The sequence below is a fragment of the Mixophyes fleayi genome, chromosome 2, assembly GCF_038048845.1.
Source record: "Mixophyes fleayi isolate aMixFle1 chromosome 2, aMixFle1.hap1, whole genome shotgun sequence".
Taxonomy (NCBI): domain Eukaryota; kingdom Metazoa; phylum Chordata; class Amphibia; order Anura; family Limnodynastidae; genus Mixophyes; species Mixophyes fleayi.
Genome location: NC_134403.1, coordinates 131,763,612 through 131,782,481, shown reverse-complemented (window position 1 = coordinate 131,782,481; position 18,870 = coordinate 131,763,612).

Genomic DNA, 18,870 nt, shown 5'->3' with positions numbered 1-18,870 from the left:
ACCGGAGCACCCGGAGGAAACCCACGCAAACACAGGGAGAACATACAAACTCCACACAGATAAGGCTATGGTCTGGAATTGAACTCATGACCCCAGTGCTGTGAGGCAGAAGTGCTACCACTACGCCACCATGCTGCCTTAACAAAATCATCAATATCGTCATTAACTTGTCAAAGTTCAACACTTATATTATAATCATCATTATCATTGTTACTGTTTCCACTATCTTTCCCCTCTCTAGCATAATAGAACATGCAAAGTAGCTTTCTCAATTTCTAATTCACCATTAATAATAATTTTCGAATGATTGAAAAACTGGAAAAGGGGGAGGAATCTACTCTATAATGACAGACTCTAAAGTGTCAAAAATACAAGTCATGGACACCCTTAGGCTTTCCTCAGCATCATGTGAAGTTCCAATTATTTCTTCTTCAGCTTCAGTCTTCTTCTGATTTTTTGATGTGCCTATGTTGGAGGTTATAAACCTATACTTAGAGCTAGAAAGTGATGCATGAGAAGATACAGTTGCATGACTGTGGTAGGCACTCACGTCTACACTAAGCATGCTAGTACAAGCAGTAGCAGGCCCAGTATTAGTAAAATATGACCATGGTCTGAGTGTTTCTTTGCCACTGTGTGTGGTATATGGGATGTTGGCAATTTTCTTTATTGTACCATGTTTATCACAATCAATTTGATTTCATTATGTTTTCCTGTAATGTTTAAAAGCGTTATTTTTTGGAAGATATCATAAAGTGTGTTTTGGAAGCCCCTTTCTAAGACTTTGTTCTTAAATGACCCTTTTTATTGGTATAAGTAGTACTACTGCCAGTACTAGTACCTGTTTAATAAACAATAAAAGTACCATATTACAGTGTCACAGCAAAATAAATCAAAGAACAGTTGAATATTATCTTTTTTTAGCTGCCACCATACCAGTTGAATACACATTGGGATAAGGAATGGAGGGCCTATAGAATTATGTTATCTTGAAAATCAGCCACTGCTATAAAATATAGTTGAAAATATATTTTGCCACTCTGATTACTTGTTTCAGAATATCATTAATTGACTTGAAAAAGAAAATAACTGTCTTCAAAAAAAGCTTTTGCTTTGCCACTGACAATATGGAGAATATTTTAAACGCAACAATATCCAATATTAATAGTAGTTCAACTAGTTATTTTTTTGGCTCTCTGATTACTTCTATTTTCCAAAAGTATAATAAATTTATTTTAGATCGCATTTTGTGCTTGTTTGTTTTGTATATGTTCTACTGAACACTCTCGCTATACCTGTGGCTGTATTTTCCAGCCTGTATTTTATCATTGCTGCTCTGCAACACCATATTGATTTAATCAATTTCAATGAAAGGAATTGAAATAAACAATAATTGTCTTCAAAACAGAGAATATTTTAAACTTATTAATATACTATATTAATAATAGTTCAACCCATAGTCTTCTTGACTATAATGGCTTTTTTAGCTCTTTGGTTACTATTTTCAATCATAAATTTATTTTAGATTGTATTGCTATTTCTGAGTTAATTTGAGTTCTTGCTCGGGTTAGTAAAACTCGGATCTGTTGGATACAATAGAATCCGAATCGCTCATCTATAGTAAATACTGAAGACTTATGACTCTCAGCTGAACTTCTACTTAACATCTGGGATGTAAAGTGTTAATGAGGTGAAGGACTGGACGCCATGTCGAAAAAGAAAAGCTTCAAATTGATGTGGTACAGAGGCAGGCAACAGAAAATATGTATAATACAAGCAAACATTTCTGGTTTCTATTTATCTCAGAGAAATGCTTTCAAATGAGGCCATTTGCTGGGGCTATTGTTAGTCTTGGACATGGAGTAATAGATCACCCTTCAGTTGCAGTCCATCAACCCAACCAGGCTAAGAAAATTTCTAATATGAGAGCTGTATAAAGCTCATACAGGGCACTAGTGATGAGAGAGTGGAATTTGGTAACTTTATATTGCTCTTGGATGGGAGACTGGTTTGGTGGAGGTATTGTAGCTGATCTGTTGCTGCACATATGAGGCTAATGCCATTTTTAGAGATATATAAAAGCCTTTTCAGAAATATATATGAACAAGTCAAAACTACATGCTGGGATGACCCATTCAGCTTAGCACCACGACAAAGAAGTTCCCTCTTAAATACTGCTAAATAGTAATATCTACTTTTACGAATTCTTGTTTATTTATTCTAGATTGCATAGTTGACTTTATGACAAAAGAGCTACATAATACTAAGGATGTGGTTATCAAGTAGTGAACCTTTGAGTATTCATAATGTTTACTATCCGTTCTTTGCTTTTGCCAACGTTTTTCATGCCTAAGTTAATATTCATTGTTATACTATGGACTTTGTTTCAGTTTAGGCTTTGAGTAAAGGGTGGAGAAAAAAGTTTGCATCTAACACACCTTTACAACTGACTGTGCCTAAAGTTTTCTAATAATATAAAAAAAAAAAAACAAATACAGCCCAGTCTCCTTTTACTCTTATAATTATATGACTTATTTAATACATAAATGAGGTGCCAACAAGCAGTGTTTTAAGAGTTAAATTTAATTAAACTTAATTAAGGGGTGTTTTTACTTTTGTCGATATGTGAATTCATATTTCAGACCACAAAATTGTAAAAACAGATTAACTGTGTATAAGAGTTTTTTGTAAAGCCTGACTTAATTGTTATTGCTCTTGTCATCTTGGACCCACTGAGCTCACCTGATATTGCTATTGCCCTTTCTGTTAGGCTTTTGGAGTCCTGAGCCCAACTCTCAGTGCCCTGTACCATATGTCCAAGCGTCTAAGTCTAACTATTCCATTACACAGGCCAGAGGTACAGCAAATAAACCTCCACCTCCGTTGCCCTTCAAATCTTTATCAATTGTCCCTCCTCATTGTCTCAATAATTTCACCTCCATGCACATTTATCACTTCACCATGCACCTTCTTAATTTACCTTCTCTATTTCTTCTACTCAGATTCACCACACTTCTCTCCAAACATCTATTCACCCTCCAGAATCCTTTTTCTCCCTCACCCATCATTATCCCCCCCACTACTTCCCTCGTCACTAGTCTGCACCCATGAACGGTTTTGTTTCCTCCACCCATCTAATTTTGCACCCTACACAAGCAGAAAAAAAACTCACACCCATAAATCATTTTCATGTCTTCTTTCTCAACAGGTTGGCAACATCTCACCCAAACCTGATGACTGTGAAATGCCCACTATCTGCTCTCTCTCCTCGCTCCACTACAAAAATTCTCATCTACTTAGTACTTCAAATCCTTCTTACCTTACCCACATCTCTCCACTACCCTCCTGTCCGTTTCCATGTGCACTCAAATTATGAGATCTGTTTGTAAAAAATTTGCATGAATTCATTGTCTATTCATTGAAAATTATCTAAAACTTCTTCTCATTACAGAAACCTGACCCTATCTCCTCCTGCAGCTCTCCCCTATGGGGGACTCTCCTTCAGCTACACTCCTAGACACAGAGATAGATATGGTGTCATGGTACTTTGCACATGCTACAGTCATGACCAAAAGTTTTGAGAATGACACATGTATTGGTTTTCACAAAGTTTGCTGCTTCAGGATTTTTAGATCTTTTTGTCAGATGTTTCGATGGTATACTGAAGTCAAATTACAAGCATTTCATAAGTGTCAAAGGCTTTTATTGACAATTACATTACGTTTATGCAAAGAGTCAATATTTGCAGTGTTGAAGTTCACCCGCCTCTTGAGGATTGACCACAAGTTCACAATGGGATTAAGGTCTGGGGAGTTTCATGGCCATTGACCCAAAATTTTGATGTTTTAATCCCCGAGCCACTTAGTTATCACTTTTGCCTTATGGCAAGGTGCTCCATAATGCTGGAAAAGGCATTGTTCTTCACCAAACTGTTCTTGGATGGTTGGGAGAAGTAGCTCTTGGAGGATGTTTTGGTACCATTGGGAGTAAGCCCACAAAAAACACTGAAGCAGCAAACTTTGTGAAATCCAATATTTGTGTCATTCTCAAAACTTTTGGCCATGACTGTACACCTTCTGAGTCATATCTTTTCAACCTTTCCTCTCTATGCCTTTCTTACAACTACACACCACCTGTCCATTTTCTTCACTCCATTTTTAGACAATTTTTCTGCCTGGCTCAATTATTTATTATCCTTTGAGCTGCCAACTTTCATTCTATGTGCTTTCAACATTCCCATTGACAATGTCCCTATCTCTAACACTGGAAAATGTATTTTGCTAATTTTTTCATTCTTCCCTATCTTTGCACGCATATCATCCTGCAAACTGTCCCTTTAATATTATTCCATGCCAACTTTACCTCTCCCTCTCCCACACTGCTTTGTTGCATGTAGCTTACCGATTTAACCTTTGACTCTCCATTGGAACATTCCCATCCTCTTTTACACACATGCTCATCTCACGAATCCTAAAAATACCATCACTCGATCGAGCCTATCTCTCCAACAACCGTCCTACTTCCCTTTGCTTCTAAACTACTAGAATGACTTACATTTACATATCTCACTTTCTCTTATCTAATTTTGTTCTTGATTATCTGAAACCTGACTTTTTCTCACAAAATGATCAACAATCTATTTACAGCAGAGTCTTGTCCATACTCATTCAACTGAACCTTTCTACTTCTTTTGACTGCTGTCTTTACTTGCACACCCTTTGTCACAGTTGCTGGTTCAGTTCTTAAGTATCAAAACACTCCTTCAGTATCTCTACCTCTGCCACATCCTTCACATCACTCCCAACTATCTATTCTGTTCTCTGCCATCTGCTTTTTTTACACCTCTTCTTTTGGTGAACAAATTATCTCCCTTCAGCCTACAGTACCACCTCTATGCTGGTGACACCCAAATCTACCTCTCCTTCCCTAATCTCTCCCATTATCTTCTATCATGAATGTTACCCGGATGTCCAGCACTATGTAAATCTCAACATTTCCAAAACAAAGCTTATCATCATCCTTCCTCCCAGAGTCACAATCTGTGTGTGTGTTAGGGAATTTAGACTGTGAGCTCCAATGGGGCAGTGGCTGATGTGCGTGAGTTTTCTGTACAGCACTGTGGTATTAGTGGAGCTATATAAATAGCTGATGAAGATGATGATGATCTCTCTTCAATCTCCCTCACCATCAAGAACACCGCAATTTCCTTATTCTTACAACTCTGCTTGGTGTCATCCTGGGCTCTGCCCTCTGCTTTACTCCTGACATCTAGTGTCTCTCCTAGTCCTGTCATCTTCACCTTGAATCATGATTGTTTCAAAATGTATCAAGAATGTGCAGCATTGTATTGCTCATTTGTGTACCTGGCCATAAACTCATGTCAGGACTTAGATATAGATTAAAAATGAGGCTTTTCATGATTTGTACAAACATAAAAGCATGGTGGTCATGAAAGGAAGCAGTTGAGGGTGTTACAAGGGATCTTGGATTGATGGATGGGGTAGTATGCGTATAACAATCGTATAACAATTAGGATACTGTTAGGATACTGTTCTTGTGCATTGCAAAGACCATTAGTTAAATTATTGCTCTTTCCCTATTCTCCATCTGTTGAACCCCTACTATATAGCTCTTTATAGATATTGCCCATCTGTTTCTTCCAGATCATTTGTCTTGTTCCTCTTTACACAACAGTCTCATGAATCCTGTGCTTGTGATTGAGAACTGCACTATTGAACTGTTGATAGACAGGAAGTAAAAGTAAAATGTGGAGTAGTATTGTGTTGAACTCCATAACAAGCAAATAGTTAGAAGCCTGCCTTGCATACTGTTCCTATTGTCCAACAAAAATGTATCTATCCCCTGTGGTTAATATAGTGCTTAATAAAGTACAAGTCATGTTCGGAAAGGATCACAGGTAAAATGCAACTGTATACAGCTTTCACATAACAACAAAATGCGGCATTGTGTTAGAACCACCAGAAGCACAGGGGACAGGAGGGCGTGTATTACTACTTTGCTACATCGTTTATTTTTTGTTCTTGCTGTTAATTTTACACCAACAAATTGCATACAGAAACAAAACTTTATTTCAACCTTGTGGAGAAACCCCGGTAACAAAGCACAAAATACAAACCAGAGTGATCATAATATTGCAGATACATTGATCAAAAACTAAACAAGGTTGATGAAAGGGCAATAAGGAGTTTAGTTAAAAAACATGGCATGAATGTTTACACAAAGCAATGATAGGGAAACCAAAGCTAAACAAAATAGAATAAAGTCAATATCACGTATGTTTCAATAGTCATACCTTAAAACTGGTATACAAAAAATGTTTCACTTTTACTTACCTTTTCTTATGTTCCTCCTCTTGCATTCTATGAACTGAGCTGGTAACTCCTGAAATACTGTTCAGCAGCAAAAGGGTTATAATACTATAACCCTATTAGGATTATAGTTTTTGTAAGCAGGTCAAAGCTATAAAATAAGACACTTTGCTAGTTATGAATATAGTAATAATATATATAATAATTTATTTCTCCTATGTGTTTCTAATGTTATTGCTGCTTTGATTAGAATTATTCATATTGTTTTGCTGATATTTTCTTTTTCACTATTAGACATTCATATTGGCTGCATTTTAATATTTCTTATTAGCACATCTTGTTGCTTCTGGCTTTTAAATAGTTGTTTTTCAGGTTGTATAATTCCCTCGGATTTTTGATTCATAGTGCTGACTTGTTTTAGTAAGGTTTGGCATTTAATTTGGAAAGCACAGTGGTAAAAATACCCTGGTCACTTGCAGACACTGTTATGTTAATAGCAGGTGGAATATTTCTATTATTTTTTCGACACAGCCTTTTAATGTATTCTAAGACACATTAAGCAAATACATATAGTTAGTTATTGCCATGAATTAAATCTTATGATTTAATTGTTTTGACACTGAATGTATCCAGGTTCATGTTTGTATGAAAGATGCATAACAAATGTAAAAATAGCATATATATATATATATTAACAAATAGGGTCTTTTACGGCCCTGTGTGACCTAGAATGATCAACTTTGTCTCCCTATTTCCCACTTACCAAAAATTTTGATAGTTCAGGGAAGATGTGCTCAAACATATATATGTTCACAGTGCTGCATAAAACTGTATTCAGCAAACACTTGAACCATCAGCATTCAGAACCATGCTGCTTTGCTAATTCATGCATGTGTCCATTAAACTATTAAGAAGGAGATGGTGAAGTAATAGAAAAATTGTAATGTTTCCTCTCTAATAAACATGGATAATAAATCAATGCCTTTCCAATGCTTAGGAGCTGATTAATGCTTGTTTTCTTCCTAAACAAACTGACTTGGAAAGTAGATTTGAACCTTTCATAAGGACAGAAAAAATTATTTATCCAGAACTGTAATAATACCATCTGGGAAAGCCCACACTTCTATTGCTAACCGCATTGCATATATCCCATTGCTAGACACATAGGTACAAACCCAATTGAAAGCAATACTGACAGTTTGTGGACTCAGTGGGTTGCTAGCAGTTTATACTCTCTCGCTTGGGGCACAGAGTGGGATGGGCACAATGGCTTTAACCAAGGAACTGAAAACGAACCTAGGCATAGACTAGCCAAGCAACGCATTATTGTAGTTAGAAAATAAGCCGAGTTCTCGGTCACTAGTAAAGAATTGTATGCAAGGACAAGGCAGCACAATAACAGGAATAGTATTAGCAAGTACAGACTGTATGGACTGACTTAGCAGTTAGGTAACCTGTTTCGTAGGCAATGAGTACATTAATTTTAGATGTGTTGATACAAAGACATAACACAACCCCATTGAGGTAATTGCCAATTTGATCAGTTAACCCAATAATGCAACCTAATTTTTATAGCGAGCAATATAATTTCTTATTAGGCATCCAATACACTTTTAAATATATTTAGTACCCACTTCCCATTCCTGGTATAATTTAAAAAAGAGCAGGTAACTTGATCCTGGAGGTATGGTATGCAACTGAAAGGTGAAGGCAAATGTAACTATCACCTCTTGTTGTTTCAAGTTGAACTTGGGCAACTCACATGCCCTAGAGTTGTTTTGGCACATATGCCTGTGTACTTTGCCAATAATCCTGTGCTGATCTATGAACTGAAATAAACATAGACCTATGTTGCAACTGAGTCATTCCCACAAAACTAATACAGATGAAATTTAGAAATTTAGACTTGAAAGCCAGGTAAAAGTAAATTGCAGTCTACACAATTTATGAATAATGTAGAATTATTTGTTGTCACTTTTACCTTTGCAGTCTGGCTGGGCCGACTGCAAATGTAGACTTAACTTCATGTGCAAACTCCCATTGTCCAATAGATTGTAAGCTTGCGAGCAGGGTCTTCTCACCTCTTTGTCTGTTTTACCCAGTTTGTTTATTAGTTTACTATGTTTGTCCCCAATTGTAAAGCGCTACGGAATATGTTGGCGCTATATAAATAAATGATGATGATGATGTTGTACGTTTTGATTCAGATTGTCCTTAAAACATGCATTTGTTTTGTCTTCTTCTGGATCAACACATTTATAATTTAGAAAATGTTGAACTTCATGGAACTGTACACCATTCTAAATGGCAATGCCAAATGAACCTTGCAATTTACCAGAGATTTTTGCTTACTGAGATATTAGATTTCAAAATTTACTGTTACTCTTCTGTGTTTGTAGTAGCACAGAAGTAGAGATTGCAATGGCAGCATTTGGGACCCCTATCCACATAGAGAGCTACTGAGACCTGTATGCTAGCCAGTGCTGAATGAGCAGTCTCTGTGGATGGCATACACAGATGATAATGCTCCCTATTAATGTCATCATTTTCACACTGCTGGTTGGTCCCAGGAGAGAACCACTTCACTGGGGTAGCTATCAGAAATAGACCATGACTGGCCAAGCCCTAAAAAGACAGGTCGTGAAGGACAAAACTGAAGTCGATGGACTAGAGACGGTAGTATCTATGAGGAATGAAGTCTGAGCAATGAAGTCCCAGCCAAAAAAACAAGTATAAAGTACCAGCAGAGAAACAATATGAACATTAGTCAACTTAATTTAAGAGTGGTCCTGAGGGCAGAACTTTTAAAGTCACCAAGTACTGCACACCTCTTCCCGGATATGCAGGAATCAATAATCAACAGGTTGATGTATTCCTGGTGGCCTGCTACCTTTCCTGCAATAGGAGGAGCCATCTTTCTTCTTTGAAATGGATCCTTCACCATCAGTTTCAGAAAGGAGATGTAAAGCACCAGGTGGGTCTAAAAGGAAGGTGGTAGTCTTAGCCTTTATACTACCAGATTTAGGTTTCTACTGATTGTGGATGGATCAATGTAGTTAGACACTAGTTTAAACAATGTTGTGTATGGAAAGTCACACTTTATTGTCCACTGAAATTATTGGCCCCTCCTTTCTACTCTGGTTCACAAACCATTTTTGGTTAGGTACCACAATCTTCAGCAACTCCTGCAGCCTCTTCCACAGACCCTAGAGATCCTAAACATGCTTCTCTGTGAGGGAATCCAAGAGGGGGCATGGGAAGATAAGATGACCACAAGGTGGAAACTGTGGTTAAGGTACAATCGTGATATCCCCTTGGATTCCCACAACAGGTTGTTCCATGAGTTCTCTGTCCAAGCAAGCAATTGGGACAAGGTGACCTGGGCATCCAAGACAAAGCAACATAGAACTGCTTGAGAAATTGCTTGATCCAACTCTCCATTCAGGAGGATGTGGTACCAGGATGATGTGGAAAGAAATTCCCAGCCCCTTCCAGAAGGCCACAAATTGGACATCTTAGTGGCCTCTATAAAATTCTACAAACAAAGAAGGCCTTGACTTGTAGAGGTATTGGTGGTGCGAGAAGGAGAGTCAAAGATCAACTTCAACATGGTCAAAAACTCCTTGTAATTACCCATGTAGCACCGCTAGGCAGGTTCCCCAACACACTTTTTCTTATAATTTATACCGAAAAAGAGAGATGCCGTCAATAGTGTATTATCTTAAGACCACTTATTATCCCAGCAGCTGTGACAGAAACAAGCTGGCTACCCCGCTGACCGGCTGAGATGAATTTCTCTGTACACACTGAAATCCATCTTTAGTGGGGTAAGAGTCAAACCTCATAGGTGTAATCTATCCTCAGTTTAGCAGCCACAATTTCTTTTTAGTGTTTTTATCCCTGTGTGTTTATTTAATTTTGTGTATAATAAATAGTCCTGAAGTTAACTGGTGGCACAGGATATTTCTGATTTTACAATAATACGCCCACAGGAAAATATACACCTGCATACTCCTAATTACACAGGGCCGTGTACTCACTGCTGCCGCATGGACCTAGTGCCTGAAAAATGCCCAGATTCTTGTGTCCAAGACATGACAGAGTGTAGGCGTGGGCCTTACCTTAATCCGGCATCGTCGTCTTTTACTTCCCCTGCTGCTTCTCCCTGGCACTTCTGTTTCTTCCAGAACCTTCATCCAGTGGCACCTCTTCTCCTGTCCTGCGCTTCTCTTTCCTCTGTCCTCTTCACGCTCTTACGCCTTTCCTTCAGCCTTCTGTTCTTCATCTAGGCTTCTTTCTAGATCCGGGTTTCTTCTTTGATTCACCTTCCTTTGTCTGGAGATCTTCTCAGCTTGCCTCTCGCCTAAAGAATGAAACCATGCTGCATGGGATGGCTATATAATAGCTGTCATATGGGTGCAGAGTGGTGAAGCTATAAGCCCTGATTGACTTGCAGCGGTGCCAAACATTCAAATGGCCGGAAGTAAGCCCTGATTGATTCACTGTCCCAAACACTGATTGACTGTTAGCGAATCATTTCCGATTCACTGGCACCAGTGCTAGGGAACCCTAGAAGAAAATAAGAGGACTCAACTGCCTTTGTCTGCTCAGTTAAGCCCCCCCACTTGATGCCTCCTCACAATTCCAATGAAAATGTATTGCAGTGACTGATTTTGTGTTTTTGTAAGCCCTTTTCAAAAGTTTGAGTTACAATTTGTTCCATATAATTTCTGCCAGCATTGTAGCAGAGTTATGTTATATAAGCCCATATCTGAAACTGATTTGTAGGTCAGGAGCAATTCTAGGGCATTCTCAGATAAAATTTACTGCCTAATTTAAATCATTTGTATATGTGGCAATTAAGTAAAACTGTGAATCACATGATTCCATTTCTCTGTGGTAGACTATAAAGCAGCTTTCCAAAAATGCCATGTTTTTGCACTCTAGTTTAAAAGGACTTACAAATTCATCTTCTGACATTTACTAAATGCACTAAGTGCTATGTTTCACAAAATATATCAACGTTTTACATGATACAGGAAGGAAACATTCTTCAGTCGAAGAACTAAAACTAGAGTATAGTATATATAGGCATACTTCCCAACAAAATATCTAAATCAGGACACAGACACACTTCTTCCAAAAGGCATGGACACATCGCAATGGACGGGGGAGGTGTACATTGCGCTACCAATGCACTAAGCCACCTACAACACCTCTCCCATAAAATCACCCTTCAATTCCTATGGGCAACAGAGACACCTGCCTCTGGTGTGTGCGACATAACTTCCAACTTCCTGTGATCAAGGAATAAAGTGCAACCCACAGGAGGACACTACAGTCTCCTTAAATTGGGACTGTCCCACCAAAATTGACAGTGAGGGGGTATGGTTTATGGAAAACTTGAGAAAAAATCCTTACCTGAGAGGGTAGTGAATAGGTTGAAATGAGTAACATCACTTATTCAATGCTTTTATTCTCCCCACAGTGCACCCACACTGGGCACTGGTCGTTGAGATGGAGGAGATGCCACACTCTTATAAAGTGACAGTAACTCATGAGACCCAAATGGTATGAAACATAAGGAAGCAATCTGTCTTGCAAATGGAACAAATATTAGTGTGGAAGGTATATTATTATTATTATTATTGTTTATTTGTTAGGCGCCACAAGGTTTCCGCAGTGCCGTACATGGTTCAAACAGTAGACTATACAGGGTAAAACAGTACAGGACAATAAACACAAAGTACCAGTACTTCAGAAACTCCAAGCAGGCAGATACAGTAGAGACGGAGCAGGACAAGGTATAGGACACAGTCTGCTCATCTGCTCCAATGCAAAAGGCAGTAATTTACCAATACCAATTAAAGATGTATTATATGTTCCCAGATTTGAAGGTGGGCTATTCTCTGTAAGGTACAAGGCGGCTAAAGGACTTACTATCAAAGTCCAAGATAACATGGGCATTATCTAGAATGGAAGAAAAGTATTAGCCACAGCCAAAGTGGAAGAACACCTGTACCGTCTTGACATTGCAGCATAACAGGTGAGATTATGCATAGACACAGACACAGTGACTGTGTTCATGTGTGGCACAGATGACTAAGACACAGACACCCAGACAGCATTAATGAACTGCAAAAGAGAGACCTAATAAAGGATCTCACAGTATCAGATTGTTCAACAACCATGAGGTGTGAATGCTGTATAAAAGGAAGAGCCACAGTAATAACAAAGTGAGAGTAGAGCATTGAGACCAATTGATCTTTTACACAGCAACATATGTGGACCTATGAAAGTGCGCACACCAGGAGGTAACAGATATATAGTGACGTTCACTGATGACTACTCCAGATACACAGTCACTTACCTGATACAAAGCAAAAATGAAGTACTAGACAAGGTACAGGCTTATGTAACAATAACTAGAAAAACGCTTCAAAGAAATCCACTTGCATTTCATAGTGACAATGGTGGTGAATTTACAGTACACAAAACAGAACACTTCCTAAGACAACTCAGCATAGAGCACCACAAGACAGTACCCTACACACCAGAATAAAATGGGGTAGCCGATAGGAAGATCTGAACTCTGACTGAAATGCATTCTTGCATGGTGAGCTAAAGGAGGATATTTACATGGAACAACCACCAGGATTTAAAGATCATCAAAGACCAGACCTAGTATGCAAACGCCAGAAAAGTAAATATGGACTGAAGCAGGCAGTGAGAGCTTGGATAAATAAAGGAATCACTCATACCGAAGGACTTCATGAGAAACAAAGCAGACCCCTGCTTATACATGAAGAGGATGACTGACAGAAGATTTATCTACTAATTTATGTGGGTAATCTTGTAGTATGTTTTGAGCAAGAAGAAAATGAAATTGAATTATTACAGATTCTCTATGAGGATTTTGAAACAAAAGACTTCTAAACTATAATGCACTATTTAGGCATTCAAATAGCAAGAGAAGAAAGTGGTAATTTTATCTTAAGCCAGAACCAAAAGATACAGGAAACCACTGAGGAGTTTGGTATTCAAAATGCAAAGCCGTCAAGTACTCCCATGGAAACTAGGTACATTAAAAAAATGAAAAACAAGATATACTATTACCAGACAATCACAAGTACATAAAAGCAATAGGAAAATTGTTGCATATTGCCACTGTTACAAGACCTGACATTACTACAGCATTAGGAATTTTGAGTAGAAAGATTTCCAAACCAAGTCACATGGACTGGAATGCTGTTAAAAGACTAATATGTTACTTAAAGGGAACCATCAACTTACGACTTAAACTTTCAGCAAAGAGGAAAAGTAATCTGACTGCATATGTGGCCACAAATTGAGCTGGAGATGTGGTGGTCGAGTACTGATGGGATTTCCTTCCCTTACCTTGTCCTCCAGACCCGATTCAGGTTCTTTTTTATTCGGACATCCGGTGGTCAGGAGATAAATACTTCAATGAGAGGGACAAGGATTGGTCAAATAACTTGGGTTTATTAATAATGCGGTGAAGATAATTTTGGTAAGCCACCGCGCCACTGACCCCTTCAACTCAATGGCAATGACAAAACACCCATTTGATCAACATAGAGCACAATAGCATTTAACATATAATATACAATAAATCAATTTTCAGGTAAATCACTTAACATTAATATTCAACTAAAACATTTGGTGCACCAATATTATCCCTGGTAACGTTACCATATTTTACACTCAGTCCTGGGTTGAACTGTGCACAGGAATTTTGTAGAAGTGCTGCACGTGGTTGGGGCCCATAAATTACTTTTTCACGCCAAATAAACTGATGATCTTTTGTATTACACAGTCTCTTTTGTGTGTATTCACAGACCTCTCTATTTTCTCTCCTCTCACACTGTTCTCAGTACATAGCTCAGTCTGTTTAGTGTGATGTCACAGATCTCTATACTGCTTATTTGTTTTCAGTACTTTCCTTTTTACTCACACCTCTCTTTGGCTCACTTCTTATCTTCTTCTCTCTCAGTCTATGCAGACACAGGGATCTCTCTCCCTCAGAAGTCTAGAACTTTCCTCTCCCCACTGCCTTCTGGGAGTTCACAGTTATTACCAAAGTTAGTGGACTTGTTGCTATGCCACACACTCCTCCTTCCTGTTACTCCCGGCAACCACCAACCACTCCCAACTGTCACTTCTCCCTCAAGAAAATATTTTTTTTTTATTTTTTTTTAAATCTTTATAAACACTTTTAACAATTAACAAATTAAATTAACAAATTAAAAACATATAGATACACCCCAGGGTACTCAGATTTTGGGGCACCACAGAGACACTACCGACAAGAAGTCCACAAGTGGTTATCTATTTCTACTTGATGAAGGACTAATCAGTTGAACAAGTAGAAAACAATAATCTGTAATAGTTTCTACCACAGGAGCAGAATATGTGATGGCACCACATACAAGTCAAGAGGTGACATGGTTGAGACAAATCTAAGCTGATCTGGGACATCAACAAGTAGAACCTACAGAAATCATTGAGGATAACCAAGAATGTTTAAACAGAACATGTCAATCCCAGAACCAAACACATTGATGTGTAGTACCATGCCTTAAGAGATTTGCTGGAACAAGCTCTTCTCAACTTGCAATATTGTCCAACAGAGGACATATTGTGGCTATTCTCACCAAGCCATTAGCTGGAGAAAGACATAACAGACTATCTAGAAAGATAGGTCTAGTGGATTAAGCCTCATCTGTTGAGCAGAGGTGTTGTGATACAGCAATAGACACAGACCTAAAATTGCTTTTATGCGATTACAGTGGAGGGACTGCAGGTGTCGCTGTTCCTAAATGTGTTATTGTATTGTCACTTTGTATTATTGTAAAGTACTCTGTGGTACAAACAATATTCTAGTTTCCGATCATGTTGAGTTACATGCAAAATGTGGTCTGTCTGTACGCTGATATAACTGCACAGTTTAATATGAAGGTATTATTCCATAAAGAACTTCCCAGTGTCTGCATATGGATAGTGTATAAAAGAAGTGCAATCTGCAACAACTAATAGGGGGAAATTCAATTTCGGGGCGAGGTGTTTCTTGAATGTCCAATTTTATGGCTGGAATCTCTGGTCTTATTTGACCAGAGATTCCTATCTTAATTGGCGTTAATGTGTGCAATGCAATGTCCGCATGCCACATTGCCGACAATTGGATTTCTCCCATAGTATAGTTAAGCTCAACAGACAAAAAAATAGAACTTGTGTTTAGGGTATGCATACCTCTAAATATTCTCAAATGCATCACCACTGAAAATTTAGACCGTCACTTGACAATAATGACCAGGGGCAAATGCAGGATTTGTAGAGGGGGGTTTCCACACCCACGCCGCCAGTGGGAGTGACCAGCATACATGGGGGCGTAGCTATAATTTTAGACAGTGCTTGGCTGCTCTCCAACTCTTCTTATCCCCATAATATACATGGGCAATGCTGCATGGACTACTGTTAGGTGCATGCAGCTCTCCCTTTTCAAGCAGAGCTGTGTGAAGCGGGAGCATGGTCCAGCCACCTCAATTATTCAGTGCCCCAGGCACTTGGAAACCCCCCTTGGTTTGCCTATGATGACAATGGTGGTATGTGGAATAATTGTTTTTTTTTTCAAATTTATTTTCTTCATAGCTCAAGTTACAATGCATTATTTTGAAAATGTATGCAGTATACTTGTATATAAAGCAAATTATTCATTCTTACACTCTATATTCCTTAAAAATTGTTGCATTTTTGGCCAGATTATAATGTCTGTTTAATAATTATATTCGGTTTTGAAACTCTCTGTGGTGTTTTTGTAGTTAGGAACGAAGGATTTGAAAAACTCCTACTTCTCAAACATTCATACTATATTCACACTATTCATACTATATTACAATATCAAGCTTGTAATCAGATATGACTTATATCTACCAATCCAGATCGTGTGCAACAACCGTGCTTATCATTACATATTAGAGCAAATAAGCCAATATATTAGATCATTTATGAAAGAGATTATCTGACCAACTACTGAACTATTTATCTAAATCTCACCAGTGTGAATTTATTCAACAGTTGAAATCAAATGTGAAGACCAGCTCCCTGTCAGAACAGATATTCCTTCTGTAATCCCCTTTTTATCCATTTTAATGTGAAATAAGCTAGTTCTAAAATATGTATATATAAATGTTGCAAAATTTATGAACTCTGCCACATTGCATAGCTTATCTGTACAGAATAAGAAAAAAACTGCTTTTTTTAAATCCTTGTGGAAAGATGTGTCATCGTTGTTTTATGCTGTGGATAGAACATGCTATGTCGCATGTTATTACATTCAATGACTGCACGTGCAGGGATATGTTCTTCACAAAATTTTCTAATGTATTAACATATCTAATGTATTTGATAAGTCAAATATATTAATGCTACTGCCGTGTGAGTAATATTTATGATGTCATATAATTAAACAAAAGGCTTCAAAGTTAGATTAAAAAAAATCTTAAGTATTCTTGACATATTCTGGTTTGTACTTATATTATGAGCAGTATATTTTGAATTATTAAATGACCATGCTAAGTGCCTGCAGTTCTCTGTTAGGGAATAAAACAGAAAAATGAGAAGATTTGTTGAAAAGCAGCATTAATAAAAAATATTTTTATTAATAGAATATGTAAAATGTCACTTTTTGCCAGGAAGAAGTCATTTCTGTAGGCATATTATGATAAAAAAAAATCCTATAAATATTCAATTATTGTAAAGGAAAAGTATTTGGTGAGAGTGATTTTATTACACTATGGAACAAAAATATAATAATAAAAAAGAGCAATAAATGGATCCCGACTGAATAAAAATATAGCTGTCAGACTTCTTTTTGACTGACTTACTGGTAGTGTTCAGTTGCTGATGAGACACATGCTAAATTCATTATACATAAGTTGTGCCTATGATTGCATATATGGAAATTTGTTTAAATATGTCCAGTCTTTTTATTTTTCTGACAGTGAAGAATTGGAGGATAATAAAGGTGAAAATAATAATCAATACTGAAATCGTACTAAAAACAATGAAAAAAACAAATAAAAAATACAGCTGCTTTGCATACAGAAATACCAAGAGCCTCCAATTTACATGTTATGAATATTTGCAAAATGATATGAAAATATATCAGATTCATCTTGCAAACAATTGAAACAGAATTCACAGCATCTCAATCATTTATGAGCAACTGTAATCAAGCCTGCACAAATCAGCATGTTTAGCTGCATTCCGTAACTACAGTGCCAGTCCCTTGGGGCAATATGATGAGATGGATTGCTGAGGAGTGTCACTTCTTTCCATTTTAATATATGCGTCTCAGACTTATGTTTCTAGCTTGACCATACTAGTCTGTGGCTATAGGTCTTTACAAAAGGCCAAGCAGCAGAATAAAGGTTAATTTCTGCATCTCTCTAAACAGTTGGCTTTTCACCTCTGCGTTGTTCAGCTCACTGAAGCACTGCCAAATTGGATGACCCAATTTTGAAAAGAGCCATGCTAATTCAAAAGGAGCCACTGTTGCCCAAGGCCGTTATCCTCCTTTATAGACTTATTAATTGACATGAGATCATCAGCATGTAACTTAAAATATATATTTTTAATGAGGGGGTCAATGCTGTAACAAATGTAAAATGAGTAGAAGATGTTCCTCTTTTTCAGTGCATGTTGTTATAAGAAGACAAGATTACTGAGAAATAGAAATGTTAATTTGCATAAATACATTTACAATACCAATATTATTTAATGGGTTGGTTTTGGACAGCCATAGATGAGTGATATAATATGGTGCTCTTATTCATCAACTGACATAACATACCAATCACATAGCAAAATTCTTTTGTCTGATTGTTGACAATGAAGATGAGTGAAACTGCAGTGAAAGAGATGTAAAGACCATTTCTTTTGGTGGATTCAATAGAGCTCGGACAATAACAGTCAATTTATTCTGCTGTGTGGGGTTATTGGGTAAGGACTCTGATCAAGGGCAAATGTGAGGTGAGTATTACCCAGAACCGTTTTGAAAACTTCCCCATGTATAGCTGACAGCTATATATTAAGAACAGAGATGAGTGCAATTGTAGCAACATTTCATGCAAATGTAGTTTCATGACAGAACAGCCTTTTCACAGATGGGAAAAGTGTCGGCAACACAATCTGTTTTTTCCATTTTTGCTTTGTAATTCTGCATCATAGAATTGTGCACTGAATTTATAGATTTGTGAAATTTAATGTCTAGGACAGACATGTGACAGCAATGGCCTATCCATTCTTTTGTGTGCTGAGGTTGGTGTAGGATTGGGAACATTTGATGACAAATTTCGCTGACTAAATCTGCAAAATTTCTGGAAGAAAATTTCACTACTCTCATATTAAATAGCAAATAGGATATAACCAGTAATATCAGTATTACAAATATAAAAGTCATATCTTTCTATCTATCTATCTATCTATCTATCTATCTATCTATCTATCTATCTATCTATCT